Here is a 16119-nt window from a genome sequence, read left to right as displayed (position 1 = left end):
GAAATTGCTCACTTGATCCAATGCAAAACTTGTACACTCAATAATATACAATTGATAATTAAAATGTGCCTTTTCCTCCAACTCAACTAGGAAATTCAAATTGCATGTATGTCTAGGGCTATTTTTTGAAAATTTAGTTAACTAAGAGATCAGTGAGTTAACAACAATTACAACTATTCAACTGAACTCTTAATGACTGTATTCATGACTAGAGCTTAGATAACTGAGTTTCACTAACTATAACTCCACTAGATTGCTAGATTTTAACAATCAACTTATGCACAACTCTACTTCTAGCCCATGAAATCAAATTTACTTATTTAACTAAGTGGATTGGCTATGCCACTCATGCTAACTGCAACCCAATTCATCCTCCTGATGTGGAATTTCAAATTTCTCCATTTGTCTATGGCATAAGTAAATGAAGCCTTTTCTTACTACAATTTGACACTGTGGAGGGATATAATGATGAACGAGTGGAGATACTTGTGCCTGGAACTACGTCTATTAACATAACTATTGGAGACACACTACAAAGAGGGAGTCAGATATAGGTTCTTAAGTTTTTCAAGGCATGTTGTCAAGAGCTCCATTCTTAGTATACAAATTCACAAATCCTCTTTCAATTCACTACGTTTACACAATTTTTTATCACCATTGTTGCTACTATTTCCGATTCCAATGGTCCTAACCTTAATTCCACCTGTTCATGACAATGCCACTATTTAGGCTTCTTCTTTTAGGGATTTCTTGCTACATATTAGGACTTCTTAGGGATTTATTGCTTAACTTTTCAACATGTTCGATCCTTGGTTATTCAACATGGCTTGACATCAGAGACAAACCTCTTAATAATCCCCCCCTTTTTCATTGATGGAAACACACTTATAATAAATCCCCCACGCGATGATACTCCCACTGTCATCATGCTTCTTTATCTTTCTCACCCATTTTGACATCAATGGCAAAGGGTAACTCCTTTGACATTGGCTCTCCTCTTGATTGCATATTTTTCTTAACATGTGCTCCCTAATCAGATGGCTAAATATTTTTGAAAAATAACATATTTGATGTATCAACACTCTGTTATGAAACCAGCTCAAGAAAAGATAGAAAAGATAGATCAACGCCTTAGAATTCTGCCTCTTTGAGGGGGCAACCTCCTTTACATTACATAAATGAACAATTCTTGGATGATTCAAATGACAAAACTTCCTTTCTATATATAGGAGTCTAAGGAGTCACAATATAACCCAACCAACCTAACAATAATAATATAAAGCCACAAAAATAACAATAGAGGGATTCTATGGGGCACAATAATAACAATATGGGGATAATAGGGGCACAACAATATTAATAAGGGATGCAACTACAATAGTAATGGGGTAATCACTAGTATTATAGGGACCCAACATGCCCCTCTTCTTCAAAAAAGTGTTGTCCTCAACGTTTGAGTAGTTCTGGATGCTTTTGTATAAAATTCTCATCCTCCCATGTGGAATCTTCAGTGGATAAGTTCTTCCACTTGATAAGATACTCCGAAATTGATCGATTTCATAGCTGTCGAGTTCTTGTTTCTGTGACTGCTTCCGATTCCAATATAATTTTTCCTTCCTCGTTAAGTTCTGGCAATATTGTTTGAACTGGGAGCTTGTCCCCTATAACCTTCTTTAAACATGAAACATGGAAAACTGGGTGCAACCAAGAAGCTGCAGGAAGCTCCAATTTGTATGCCATAGTACCAATCTTTTGCAACACCTTGTACGGACCATAATACTTTGGTGATAATTTATTATCCTTCTTGGCTTGCTTGAGGGACATTTTCTTATATGGTTGTAGCCGTAGGAATACCCAATCACCTACATCAAAACTTCTTTCGCTGCGATGTTGATCTGCCTGTTGTTTCATTCTCATCTGTGCCAACACGAGATTATCCTTTAAGAGTTGGAGGACTTGTTGTTGATGTTTGATGTGATGTTCCACTGCTTGAACCTTAGAATTTTCTCTTAAATATGATGTGATGGATGGCGGCTAATATCCATAAAGTGCCATAAATGGGGTAATTTTTATTGCTGTATGGAAGGAAGTGTTATACCACCATTCAGCCAGAGGCAACCATTTGACCCATTGTGTCTGTTTATCAGATACAAAGCAACAAAGATATCCTTCCAAACATTTGTTTACTATCTCAGTTTGCCCATCAGATTAAGGATGATAAGATGAGCTATGAGCTAACTGAGTACCAAGACAAGAAAATAATTCTGTCCAAAAATTTTCAGTGAAAATGGGATCTTTGTCACTTACAATAATCTTTGGGTTTCCATGTAGCTTTTGAATTGTTTCCATAAATGCAGTAGAAACTGTACTGGCTTTAAATGGATGTGATAATGCACAAAAGTGTGCATACTTGGTAAGTCTGTCAACTACCACCATGATGACACTCTTTCCCTCAGACTTGGGTAAACCTGTGATAAAATCCATTGAAACCTCCTCCCAATGTTGGCTTGGAATGGATAAAGGTTGTAATAGACCCGGTGTCTTAATTGTTTCAACTTTATTTTGTTGGCAAACCAAACATTCCGCCACAAATTTTTGAATATCCAATTTAAGGCCATCCCAAAAAAATTCCTTCTTAACCCTGTGGTAAGTTTTTAAAAATCCTGAGTGCCCTCCTAAGGGAGAAGTGTGCAATTCCATAAGAATCTTTTGTTTTAGTTGGGAATTCTTACAGAGGTATAAGAGATCTTTGTACCATAAAGAATCATTTTGCCAGCTAAATGTATCAGACGTACTGGAATCTTGTTGTAACTTTCGAATAAGTGCCCACACTTCTTCGTCATTCTTCCATTCCTCCCTTGCTTCGTTTATCCAATCTGGTTGGATAATAGAAATGGTGCACAACAATGCTTCCACATCCTCATCCTTTCTTGAGAGTGCATCTGCCACCAAATTTTGCTTCCCTTTTTTGTAGATGATTTCAAAGTCATAACCCAACATCTTTGTGACCCACTTTTGTTGCTCTTCAGAGGATAATCTTTGTTCTAAAAAGTATTTAAGGCTATCATGATCCATTTTTACCTTGAAGTGTCTTCCCATTAGGTAGGGTTTCCATTTCTTAAGTGCATGGAGTATTGCCAACATTCCCTTCTCATAAATAGCTTTGTGTAAAAACTTTCCCTTGATTGGACGACTTTCAAAAGTAATGGGTCTTTCATCTTGCATTAAAACAACACCAATTCCATTTCCTGAAGCATCACATTCCACAATAAAGGTTTTTGTGAAGTCCGATGTAGTTAAGAATGGTGCTTGGCACATTGCCTCTTTAAGATGTTCAAAGGCCTTTGTTGCTTTTGGAGTCCATGAAAATGCATCTTTCTTCAATAATGTTGTTAGAGGTGCTGCTATTCTCCCATAATTCTTAACAAACTTGCAATAATACCCTGTCAACCTGAGAAACCCTCGCAGATGCTTTATGGATGTGGGGATTTTTCATTCCTTAATGGCTTTAATTTTGCTAGGGTCTACCTTAACTCCTTCATGAGATACAATATGACCCAGATATTTCACCTCTTGTACTCCAAAGAAACATTTGGATCTTTTTGCATATAATTGTTTCTCCTCCAATAGTTGTAGCACCCTGTCAACATGTTCAACATGATCCTTCCAAGACTTGTTGTAGATTAGTATATCATCAAAAAATACTAACACAAATTTTCTAAGGAATGGTTTGAAAATGGAATTCATCAAACCTTGAAATGTTGAAGGTGCATTGGTAAGGCCAAAAGGCATGACCAAAAATTCATAATGACCCTCATGAGTTCTAAATGTTGTTTTCGGAATGTCTTCAGTCTTCATTTTGATTTGATGATATCCTGAACGAAGATCCAACTTGGTGAAGTAAATTGATCCATGCAATTCATCCAGTAATTCATCAATGAAGGGAATGTGAAACTTATCTTTAATAGTGAGCTTGTTGAGCTCCCTATAATCTAGACACATGCGCCATGATCCATCCTTCTTGTGCACTAATACTACTGGAGCAGAGAAAGAACTTTGACTCAGTTGAATTATACCAGCCTCTAGCATTTCTGCAACCATACGTTCAATTTCACTCTTTTGGGCATAGGGATATCTGTACGACCTGATGTTTGGAGGAACACTTCCTGGAATCAAATGAATAGCATGATCATGATCATGATCATGAATAGGTGGGAGACCTTTGGGAGTCTCAAATACCTTGGAATGATTGTCCAAGACTTTTTGGAGATCTGGAGAAATAGATGATTGCAATGTGGAAACATCTAGCGAACATAATTGTGCAATTACACCCCTTTGTTCCTTTTTTAGAAGCTTTGTCATACCATTAGAGCTAATTATCTTTCCTGGTTTCCCTGCAATACCCCTTAATTCAACTTCCTTTCCTTCCACGAAAAATTTCATGAAAAGTTCTTGAAAATTAAAAGCTATTGTACCCAAGGATTGTAGCCATTGGACTCCTAGTACAACATCAGCACCTCCCATTGGAATGGAAAGCATTGGGCTAGTCAATACATATTCTCCCATCGATAGCTTGATATTATGGCACTTTCCAGAGCAATTTATTGTTCCTCCATTTGCAACCATCACTTGACACTCTGGTGTTGGATATAAGAAGCAATTCAATTCTTTTGCTACCTTACAATGAATAAAATTGTTGGTACTTCCTGAATCAATCAACACTATTACCTTTTTCTTCTTGATTTGTCCTTCTATCTTGATGGTTTGAGGAGTGGTAATTCCCGCCAATGCATTACAAGATATGGTTGGATCCATTTCTTCTTTGTCTAGGCTTTGTTCCTGGAGTATATCCTCTTCTTTTGACCTTTCTTGCTCCTTTTCTTCTTCCTCTTCACAATCTATGTAGAATAATTTCTTCTCAGCACACTTATGACCTTTAGTGTATTTTCTATCACAACTGTAACAAAGCCCTTTTTCTCTTTTTTCTTTCAATTGTTGTGGTGTCAACCTTATAGGTTGTGGAAGACTAGGGGAAACCACACTTCCATCTTTATAGTTGTGAGTGGTATGCTTCCTGGTTGCCATAATTTTGCTTTCCATTTTTCTTGCTAACCTGAATGCCTTCTCTAATGAATCAGGTTCCCAAAGGCGAACATCATGTTGGATATTATCCCTTAAAGTCCCTATGAACACATCAATCCTATGCTTCTCTGGAATATTTTTTACCCTTATGTTCAATTTTTGGAACTCCTCAATGTGCTCCATTATTGAACCCTTTTGTTTGAGACTTATCAATTGGCTAAAAAAAGTGTTGCTTTTTGTATCCTCATAATGTGCTATCAATTCTTCCATAAAAATTGACCAAGTGATAATTTGTTTACGAGAGCAAAGCCATTGATACCATACAAACTGATTTGGTTCTAAATATAAAGTTGCAATACGTACCTTTTGTGTGTTTTGCACATTATTGAGATCGAAAAATTTCTCCATTTGTAATATCCATGTTGCGGGATCCTTGCCATCAAAATTCCTCATATCTATTTTTGGAATATGGTGGGTCTTCGATCCCACATTAGAGTCTAAGAAATCATGATTAACATTTCTTTTGTTCGCATCATGAGTTTCCTTTACTACCTTTTCACCATTAGTAAGTATTTCTTGTAGAAAATTTGTCAAATCTGTCTTCAAATTTGTGTTCAAATCTATCTTCAAGTTGTCCATCTTAGCTTCCATGCCATTCATATTAGCTTCCACACCATTTATCTTAGCTTCTGTTAGCTTTTGTGAGTGTGACATTTGTTGCACTTGTTCTTGTAATTTTGATATATCATGTAGCATTTCTTCCTCTTCTTCATGAGTCATGCTAGAGCTTTCAGGTTTCTTACTAGGTGTTTGCATTTTCTTTCCTCAGGGCATCAGTTACTGATAATAATGCTCTACTATGCCCTTTGAATTCCTTCAAAATAAATTTTCAAACCAAGCTTAAGCAAAAATTTAAAAAAATCTACACACCTTTTTTCACTTTGTAGGAGCTCGATATTGCCTCTGATGTATCTCTGTACTTTCTAATCATCCAGTTCTGAAATTGCGATATGCAGTAGCCCTCTGTGTCCTCTTTTCAATCCCACCAGTCTGACCCAAATTGGATTCTCCAAGGAAGAGTTATGCGAAATCTCCCACAGTGACTTGATTATATACTAGTTCAGTAGAGCGAACTTGTACGACGTGCCACGAGTCACAGTTTCGACCTTTTGCTATGAAAAATATCTACAAGAAACTACAGTCAGTCCTCTTTCTATAACTTATGACGAAATTTCAATCCGATGCTCAGAGAGAAAGTTATGACGATTTTCCCCAGGTCACCTGTTTGGAATGTAATTCAGGAGTCTGCAAAAAGGCCAACTTCCTCAGATCATATCTCCGCAAATATAGCATGAAAGGCTCTGAAATTCGGACCCAAGGTTTAGCACAATGTCTTCTCAAATGGTTTTTTTTTTTAGCTTCTGAAACTTCACAGAAAAAAGTTATAGCAAAAATTCGATGATGACCTATTTGGAGCAGCGAAACCCTAGAATCCAAGGCTCTGAAACCAAATGTTATGAAACCAGCTCAAGAAAAGATAGAAAAGATAGATCAACGCCTTAGAATTCAGCCTCTTCGTGGGGGAAACCTCATTTACATTACATAAATGAACAATTCTTGGATGACTCAAATGATAAAACCTCCTTTCTATATATAGGAGTCTAAGGAGTCACAATATAACCCAACCGACCTAACAATAATAATATAAAGCCACAAAAATAACAATAGAGGGATTCTATGGGGCACAATAATAACAATATGGGGATAATAGGGGCACAACAATATTAATAAGGGATGCAACTACAATAGTAATGGGGTAATCACTAGTATTATAGGGACCCAACACACTCCCCGTTTTTATCTTATTCAGTTTATTCACAAAATCAAAAGGATCTCTCCGATCATTGTTTCCACCATCAATTAAAAAATAATTGTTGGCTTCTTCTTGACCACATTAAGATGATTGGATCGTTGATAAATTACCTCTTCTACTAGTTTCATACTAGAAGACTAATTGGTTCCACCTGCTGCAACATATTGAATAAGCCTATCCACCATATCTTCCTTCATCTCTTGCATTCCTAGAGAAACTGCTTTTGTATTGTCAAACATAACCACATATAAAGAATCATCACTAGTAGTTCTATGCCTAGTAGTAATGAATTGAATAATGGCCTCATACACATAACCCAACCTACAATTGTGCCAAGATATAAATTTGGCTATGGTTGGTTTCATATCGAGACTAGACATTGAACCAACATGTACTTCAAACTCTGAACAACACACCACTTTTTGACAACAATTACAATACATATCAATGTCTTGCTTATATCCATCACCAAATTGTTGTCCTTTATGATAGTAACCCAATCGAGTTCCATCTTGTAGACTAGAAGGCATACAAATAAGCTTATGAAGCTTTGTCACCCTCAGTGGTTTCTTAGGTGTTTTTGAGCCCAAACCCTTAGAATGAGGCCTTTCCCTTCCTGTCTTTACATTATTAGACCCACCAGCAAGTTCTCCGCATTTAGAAATTGTAAGAAAACTAACCTTTGTAATGTATTTTTATTGAGGATTTGTTTGTTGTGATTAACCAAAAGCACATTTGGAACATGTTTTGTGTGACCTCACTCCTCTTGACAGGCTAATATGTGCTCCACATGTTTGACGCTCCATTATTTTTTTGCTTTCTATGCTTTATATAGATTCCTTATCCGAGATCTTGTCAAATATAATAAACGTGAAAATCTCCACTAGTTCACGAAGATATGTTCCATTCTCTAAAAATATGAAATTACTTGGCTTCTTTGCTCCATTAACAACACGCTTCTCAAAATTGGAAATGTTGAAAAACTTTTCTCCTTTTCAAATATCATATTTACATTGGATTTCTTGCCCTGTAATCCTTCCATTGAGTTGCATGTTCCCTCCTTGGGTCAAATATTAAACATCACATCCTTCCAACAAGCTTGTCAAAAGTAATATTTTGTTGCTTGTAGGTACCTGTGTCAATATTATCTCTTTAACTAGTGTTCTATCAATAGAGGAAGCTTGGTTGTAATTTAATCCTGTTGGTGTATTCCTACTGAAGTTTATTTGTTTATTGTTGGGCATATGAGTTCCCAAGACTTTGCTTTAATATGCATATTTCACATCTTTTCCATACCAAATTCTCCTCAAGTATATTTCCTACCCTAAAATGAGCATGTTTGTCTCACAAGTTCAATGAAAATTTCACAAATGTCATATGCTTATGACAAACATGCTCATTATCACAAAGATGTTCATCACTTGTCATTTTATGGAAATGATCTTTGTAACCACAACTTCGTGGACACCTCTTTGTTATTCTTTCCACCATCTTGTGTATTAATATTTTATTCTTCTCCATTGGAATGAAAGCTCCCGAACTCTTGATCTTGCTTCATTTAGAGAATATTAGTTGTTTGATGGAGACTATTTCGACAATTATTAAGTAATTAACACTAGCAAATTGATTCTCAATTGGTGACTCCAAAAAGGAATTCTTACAATGATCTCTGATCATCCACATTAGGCACTCGTTGTGAGATGTGTTTATCCTCCCTCTGAGAAATCAAGATAAGATGGTCATCTTCCTTATTTCTGCACAATTCCATTTGTATTTTGGAGGTGGCTCTGAGTCAAAAAGGTGTAGGATTTAATAATTTAAGCTTATATTTTGATTATTCAATGCTAGTTCATGCTATTCTTATTTTCTTCTCCAAACTTTGGCGAAATTTTCTCTCTGCCTAATAGGAAGTTTTTCCTTTTTGACTTGCTTAGGAGACCATATCATGTTGCTTTTTCAATCAAATGTTACATGTGTAAGATTGTGACATTTATAACATTCTATATTGTTCATGAACAATGAATCATAACTTCTGTTTTAACTAGGGGGTCTTGTGGTTTTCTAGCTAACAACTTGATTTCTTGAAGATTGATAAGGGCTTCTTTTTCTATAATTACTCTTGGTATAGGCCCTATAATCTCTTGCCTAATGCCCAAAATTAGTAAATGAAAAGCAATGTCCAAATAATATGGTTTGATACCTAGATGAGAATACTTCCCTTTTTGGTCTTCTAAAGTTATTTTTCTTCGGAGGAGGCTCATGCATTTGTGATTCTTACTGCGGCTTTCATTGTGTATGAGACCCCTTGAGAGAATTAGCACAACTTCTCGGTGGAGTGGTTCTTTCACACTTATCTTTATTTATTTCCTTGATTTCACTAGGACTAGAGCTCTAAAGGATATTAACACAAATTTCAAGTTTTACCTTAATTTTGCCTTTAGGTGACTTAGGGTTTTCATCGTTTTTGCATGAAGTCTCATATTTATATCCAATTCCTAATTTGTCAAATGGTGATCTCTTACAATTGAGAATACCATTCAATATTTGAGAAATTTTCAAGTTCTTATTGATCTTGTCAACTTCATTCCTCAATGAAACGATATTGTCTTCAAGCCTATCACAATCTTCTTTTTTCTTCATCAGCTGGATATTCATCAATTCTTCTACTCTCTTTGCTTCTTATGGCTGAATTTTCAAGGGGATGAATTCTTCTTAAAATCTTCCTTCAAGGTCATGATTCTTTTCTTCAACGTCTTGCATCTTATTTTTAAGCTCTTTATTTCTTTTCACAACCCGTCTATTTCACCTAGGGAATCTATACGATCTACTTCATAGTCTTCTTCACCTTTAGAGTCTTCCTTGCCTTCAATTTTTTCTTCATCACATTTGTATTCTTGATTCACATGTTCTGGTTCTATGTACATGAGAGAATATTCCTTCAAGTAGGGATTTTGAAGCTTTTTCCAAAGCTCTTTGGATGATGAGTTTTATCCCACTTTGAATCTCACAAAATATGATAGGCCATTCACAATGGAATTCAATTCTTTTGTGTTGTTTTTACTTGACTCTTTTGTCGCTGCATCAATTGATGGGGGTTTTGAGGCTATGTATCATGTAAAAATTGAATCCAAGACATCATATGCTAGAGCCAAAAATTAGAACTAAATTATTGAGTTCCATGACACATAGTTTGTTCCATGAAACAAGGGAGCTTTTCCAACTTGCCTGAATTTTGAATTCATGACCGATGAGGAGATTTCTTTAAAGGGTTTGGAGGATTTCCTTCTTGACCTTTCCATAAGTTCTTCGAGGATCTTCCTTTTAGGTGTTAGGATGTGACTGAAGGTACTAAATCTGATACCAATAGTTGGAAATACTGGGGGGGGGGTTGAATCAATATTTCATTAATTATCCAGTTTTAATTAACAAATCACTACATTAATAATTCAAGATTGAACACATGAACATAGAATATTTATATCTGGAAGTTTTTTTTCTTAATATAAAGAGTACAATCAAGTTTATTAGCTCCGACTGAAAATTTTGTAGGCACCAACTTATAGGAGACATTGATCCCCCACTTGAGCACCAACTCAATGAATTCGTGGGCACCAACCCACAAGAGACACCGATCTCTTAAATGAGAACCAACTCAACAACTTTGTAGGATTTAACCTCCTCAGTTAAGCACCAACTCAACAAAATTCATTGGCATCAAGCCAACTCCAAGTTATATGTGGATTTCTTGTCAATTACTTTTTTGATTCACAAATATTTAGGAAATCATCATCAACCATGTAATCCTCAAGTTTTCTCTTTCAAGCCTAATCACAATGATTGCACTTGCCTTGTCTTCAACTACCCTTAGCTCTTAGAAGTTCTTTGGGTTTGAACACCAATGCACTCTCTAAAAATCTCAGCTTTATAAAAGAGACACCCTTCATCGATCTCGAACTCCATAGAATGATCCAGACCAAGTACCAATACTAGCTGAGCCACACATTATTGATCACCATAAAATAAATGAAATGAAATGATATTTTAAAGTCCATAAGACTAAATATAGTCTATGGTACCACCAATTTCCCTTCTTTTTTCCTTTTTCAATTCAATCCTCTTCTTATTCAAATTAATGATGAGCTACCCCAACCTTCTAATAGTCTCCTCGTTGAAAATACAATGCTAAGGAAACAATGCTAACATATTCCCATAACTATCCCTGATGTCTCTGAAAGCATCACATTCCAAAATGAAATGTTTTTTCGATTCCACTGCCCTAGACCTGCAAAATCTACACACCCGTTCTTCCCAAGCTTCTTTAGGTTTTTTCCACCGTCCCGTTTCACACTGAAGTTGGTGCAAGTTAATTCTTAATTGAGAAATAATAAACTTTTCCCTCCACATAATTCTAGCTCCAATGTTCTCCTTTTGTTGGAGATCACAAGTGGAGTTGAATTCCTCAACATAGTACTTCTTCTTTCTACCCAACTCTTTTCCCGATATATGTTTATGAAACTTCTCGATAACAAAATTCATGAGATCCTTTCTATTCATGGGACAAGAATTGAGGTAGATATTCCATTTTTCTTCCATGTGTAGTTTCATCTCATCCATGTTTTCTTTCTTTCACTCATGCCTTCATTGAAGATAACATTAGGCCATCTACCTACAACCATTTGCTCAATTATTTTTAAATATCTTATGAGACACAACATATAAATTGCTTTGATGGGAGTTACTCCTATTTTATTCAACATTATCTCATAAAGAATCACACTTTTTATTTTTAACTTGCTCATGAGCAAGCATTTTTTGATTTTCTCAATTTGTTTCCATTTTGACGGGGGTACTACTAGCCCACAATTCACACCCATATAATATCACTAGAAAAAATAGGAGTCCAAAGAGCACTTTAATCATTTTCCAATCCCATATCTCTGTCTCTTTGCTTTTTTTTTGAAGAGCATATAATGCTTTCCACCCTCCTTAAATTCCCTTCTTTCTGCAGTCCTCCCAATTAAGCTTGTTGTTGAAATCAATCCCAAGGTACTTGTACTCATTTACTTCTTCAAGATTTTTTCCTTCAAAGAAGAATGTATGCTGGCTATGCTTCCTTTTATAAGAGAAAATCATTATTTTGGTATTGCTAGTATTTACTTGCATCCCCACTGCTCAACAAAAATGCTCAAGGGCATATAAGTGCATTTGCAATCCATGGGCCAATTTATCAATCAATACTAGGTCATCAACATATAAAAGAATCTTTATCACAAACTCCCCCAACTAAACACAATCTCCACCTTGAAAATTTAGCCACTCTTCCAGTTTATCAATATATAAACCAAAAAGAGTAGGGGATAATAGGAAACCTTTCTTGAATCCAATATCACTTATAAAGATTTTTGAAATGGCTGTTGAAGTTCTAATTTTTACTTTCACCTCTTCATAGAGCCTATAGATAGTGGCTCTATAATGCAAAGGAATTTAAAGTTCTTCCATTCTATGCCACAAATTATCTATAGGGATTGTGTCAAATGACTTTTTGAAGTAAACAAAGTAGAAAAATACTTATCCTTTGTCCCCCCAAGCCTTTTCAATAATGTGTCTCAGTGTGATACCATGATCCATTGTAGAATCCTTCAGCCTAAACCCCGCTTGTCCTTTTTCCCTCTTTCTTTTATTTCTGCCAACTTACTGATTCTATTTTTTACCATGTTATCGAAAATATTTGCAAACAAAGAATTGATCATAATGATTCTATAGTTGGAAGGATTATTAATGTCTCCACTTTTAAAAAGGGGTATTGCTAGGGTAGTTGTCCAGTCTCTTTGTAATCCTTACTAAACGATATTGTTGAATATTTCCATGATGTGTGGTGCAAGAGTGCTCATTACCCACTGTTGAAGAAAGTGTAACTAGGTTTGGTCTTCATGACATTGTAATTATGTTCTTATGTAAAAAATATATTTATTGTATTCCTTGCATCATGGGTTTCATGAGAAAGAAGTGTCATTCATAGATCAAAGAATTCTTCCTGATGACTTTAGAATTTTTCATAATTAAAGAGATCTTCTTGAGCATGAGAAAAATATATATGAGTCTTTAGAAATTTCAAGTAACCCTCCAAGACAAGCACAAGAATAAGTCTGTGAGCAAAACGATGTGAAAGACAATCATGTCGGCCTCAAAGCATATATAGATGTCAAGTGGGCTCAAAAATGAAGTCACAACGGTTCACTGGTTCATGTCGGCTTGCATACATCAGAAAAACAACTATATATACGTATCTAGAGTCATCATAGGATCACAGAACTTCACATAAGCCTCTACAACTTAAGATGAGGACATAACTTTGGCATACCTCTGAAATCTCGATGACAATTAAAGTGATCTCCTCACATACCTCTCTACAGTCTCGGCCTAGTTAAAGGGTCACTGTAATACAATCTCGACATAGTTACAGTAGACCTCGGTGCAAGTTGAACAAAGCTACAGTCTCAGAGAAGATCACACTGTAGAAGAAGATATAGTGATAATATTGACATTCATGTTAGAGGAAGAATCTTGGTGTATTATATATCCTAGACACAGTCATTTCCTCGACATCACTGTGATCATGATAACAATCATCATCTTAATAAAGATGAAAAACTTGGTGCAATAGTCACATGTATATACATATCTCAGTATATAGACCTTGATGTCATGGTGAAGGTCTCAATGAAGGAGTAGCATCGATCTCAGTAAAAGTGCAAAAATGTTCTCGATGAAGGTACATCAAGGTGTTAATATCTCTGTAATGCATGACTTCGGTGGAGCAACAGTAATGAAGATGATCCCAGAAGTAACAAAGAAGAGGATTGGTGTCTTGGTCTTGGAGTGGCCTAATAGGTCAGGGGTCGTGGTCTTGGTATTCGTCAATTGGAATCTCTATAAGAATAATTTTGTGTGGGTTTTCCTCTCCAAGAGGGAGAGGTTTTGGCCCTGGCAGAAAGCCAAATATCTTGTGTTCTTGTCTCTTTGTTTTGGTAGCTATTTGATGAACTAAATAAGACACACTCTAATAATAAAAAGTGAAGATTGAATAAGAAGAATAAGTTGAAACACCTCACAAATAGTTATCATTCTAAGAAGAATCTCATTAACTACACTTTCCCTAAGATTCTTCAACATGGTATCAGAGCTAAGGTTCAGAAGTCAAAGGAAGGGAAGAAACGAGACATTCAAGGATCAAGTTTCAAGCAGGGCATTGAAGCAAGCTAAAGGATACCAAGATCTACATTGAAGAATCATCTTGATCAAACCCTAGATCAAAGAAGCAGTCTTTAAGAATAGTCTACAACAACAAGGGTTTTGGAGAGCAACAATCAAAAGATGAAGCATTCAAAACTCTAGTACATGGAAACAATTTTGGCGCCTCCCATAGTTTCGGTCAATGACATATTAAAGATTCATACTACAATATTTGTCATCTCAAATCATTAATGTTTTATACTACAAGGTTCCATAATTCCACTTATGTAGCCCAAGTATAACAAAAATTTATTAGATGTATAAGTCAAGGTAGCTTGAAGGAAAATAAGGCAATCTTCCTATCAGTACATCAAGGATCCCATCCAAAGGAAGCATCAATACATCTGCTTCAACCACTTCCAACATGATCAAGGTGAATATTTCATCTTCACATCTCAAGTAAGTATTTTTATTAATCAATTTGGTAAAATGACTTCATGATTGCAAGGAGATCTATAGGTTGGATGGGTCATCAATATTCCTTGCATAGAATAAGGAGGATTTTCATAATCCTCATAGATAAAAGAAGTCAAGTGAACATACCAATGAAAAATGTCTCCTTTAAATTCATGGGAGGAAACTCTTAAGGCCCTCTCATTCCTATGTAGCAAGAAAGGAGACATCATATAGATGTATATGATAAACTCATTCTCTAGAGGTGTAGTGAAGAAGGTCACATGAAATCTGATCTACATGAAAGTAATGGATATCAAATGATGTAGGATATATCCATAAGGTCCCATCTACAAGATCTAGGAAGGAAGATAACCATAACTGATCTATAATGCATAAAATCAAGGTAACAAATACCCATGGGATAATAAAGTCACCAAATTTTAACAACTTATCGTCTCTATGATAAATAGAGAAAGACAAGTTGATGGCAAAAATATTTAAGGTCAAAAGAACTCAATCATGCACAGAAAGGAAAGGGAAGTTTGGTCCTCAAACAAGACATAATAGTATAGCTAAAATTATGGAAATATTATGGAAGCTCATATCACCAGATAGATGAAGGAAGCCGAATAAAAGGACCAAGGAAAGAGGGAGTAACAAATCTTTGTTATGATTGAGATAATATCCCTCACAAAAGGGTCCTATCATAAGCTTATGTTATAAGATATGACAATGATAATAAGATGAATATTGGCATCATGGAAGCATTAGAAACCAGAGCTTGTGACATCACCATGGGAATCATGAAGGACAAATCCATGGCAGACAAACATGTAGGATATAGCTCTTGAGCATCTCAATGAACATTGCAAGAAAGGAAGAAGTCATCCATGACAAGGCTCATCATACATCAAGTCAAAAAGGAAACATTTTCCATATGGGTATATATAAATATCCTCAAGATTCTATGATAGAATACTCATTTAAGGGTTCACTAATCTAGAGGAGAAGCAAGTGTTTCATCAAGAACTCCAACTTGTGGAATTCATAGACGATGTTATGGTGACACAAGAAGCAGATCAAGGGGTTGAAGACACGTCAATCAAGGAAGCTACTGAAGGAAGCCTAGATGACCTAAATATGAAATAAGGTATGTATACTTGTATTAAATTCATAATGTCATGTCGTATGGTTGCATGTAACATGGATCATTACTTCTAGCTTAAGAAGAATGATCAAGAAAAACAAGATCTCCTCCTCTGAAAGGATGCAGGAAGGCATAAAAGTCACACTAGATGAAATCAACATAATATGCGAAGTATGAGGAAGTTGACTATAATGAAGAAACTCTAATTGAAAGCTCCTGGGAATGGAATTTGTGAGGAAGGAAGAGATCGTGAGATATGCAACCATGATGAAAGCAATCAACATCCAAAAGATCATGAAGACTTGACTAGGAAATCTCCCAAAAAGAT

The sequence above is a fragment of the Pinus tabuliformis genome, chromosome J (assembly GCF_031772625.1).
Source record: "Pinus tabuliformis cultivar Carrire ecotype Pingquan chromosome J, CPIR1, whole genome shotgun sequence".
In the NCBI taxonomy this organism is placed as follows: domain Eukaryota; kingdom Viridiplantae; phylum Streptophyta; class Pinopsida; order Pinales; family Pinaceae; genus Pinus; species Pinus tabuliformis.
The sequence above is the reverse complement of the archived record's forward strand: the minus strand, read 5'-3'. Positions refer to the sequence as shown.